The sequence below is a fragment of the Malurus melanocephalus genome, unplaced genomic scaffold, assembly GCF_030028575.1.
Source record: "Malurus melanocephalus ecotype Western Australia unplaced genomic scaffold, MMel_1.1 scaffold_860, whole genome shotgun sequence".
Classification (NCBI taxonomy): domain Eukaryota; kingdom Metazoa; phylum Chordata; class Aves; order Passeriformes; family Maluridae; genus Malurus; species Malurus melanocephalus.
This window is the reverse complement of record NW_026624092.1, coordinates 79,441-80,210: the sequence shown is the minus strand read 5'-3', so window position 1 is coordinate 80,210 and position 770 is coordinate 79,441. Positions and strand designations below refer to the sequence as shown.

The 770-nt window shown below is 50.4% G+C and overlaps 1 protein-coding gene across 1 annotated transcript in view; it reads left to right on the top strand.

Annotated features, from left to right (window-relative positions):
• Positions 1-598: 598 nt before the first annotated feature.
• The window catches only part of PDE4B (phosphodiesterase 4B), a 57,816-nt gene continuing 57,644 nt past the window's right edge, over positions 599-770 (top strand). Inside the window, exon 1 of the mRNA XM_057385720.1 lies at positions 599-669. The gene's annotated coding sequence lies outside the window, so the exon portion shown is untranslated. The remainder of the gene's footprint in view (positions 670-770) is intronic.

Below are 770 nucleotides of genomic sequence, written 5' to 3'. Positions count from 1 at the left end.
ACAAGTGCCATAAATAATACCACCAAAAGAAACAGAAAAAAAAATAAAATTCCCTGTTACTGCCAGCAGTGGTGTGTTTTCCTCAGAACTTCTGCTCAAATCTTCCATGATGAAAACAGCCGGACAAAACCCGGCGTCTGAACGRGATTAAAGACTGCGACAGAGATCAACAAAAGCCAGGAAATTCAAAGGTGACCTTTCCCCGCACCACTCCGGTTGGTTTTTTTCCACCACAGTGYGAGTGTGAGCCTTAACTTTTGAATTTCCTGGCTTTTATTGCCTGGCGTTCCCAGTCCAGCTTGGTGTGGATACACACGGTGACCTTTTCATTAGGAACAAGTTTTTATGTGGTATTAACTAAACCCTACATGAGGAAAATCCCCTTGGGAAAACGCTCATTCCCCTGAGGTGAATTGGGCTCTGTTTAAAGGTAAATTTTACAGAAATTTATATGTTTTCTCCGTTTWTCCCTAGGCATGGAGACGACCTGATTGTCACACCTTTCGCCCAGGTGAGTTGGCGGCACGTTGGCCCCTGGGATGGTTTTTATYAAACATTAAAGCGCAGAAGGTGACGCCCGCGGTTTTGTCTCCCTCAGGTGCTGGCCAGCCTAAGAAGCGTGAGGAACAACTTCACGCTGCTCACCAACTTACACGGCACCTCCAACAAGTAAGCGGCGCTTTTCGGGTCCTTTCGCGGGCAGGAGGAACCGGCGGGGCCGAGGGGAGCGGCGGGGCCGAGCCGGGGCGGCGGGAGAGGGGAGCGGCGGG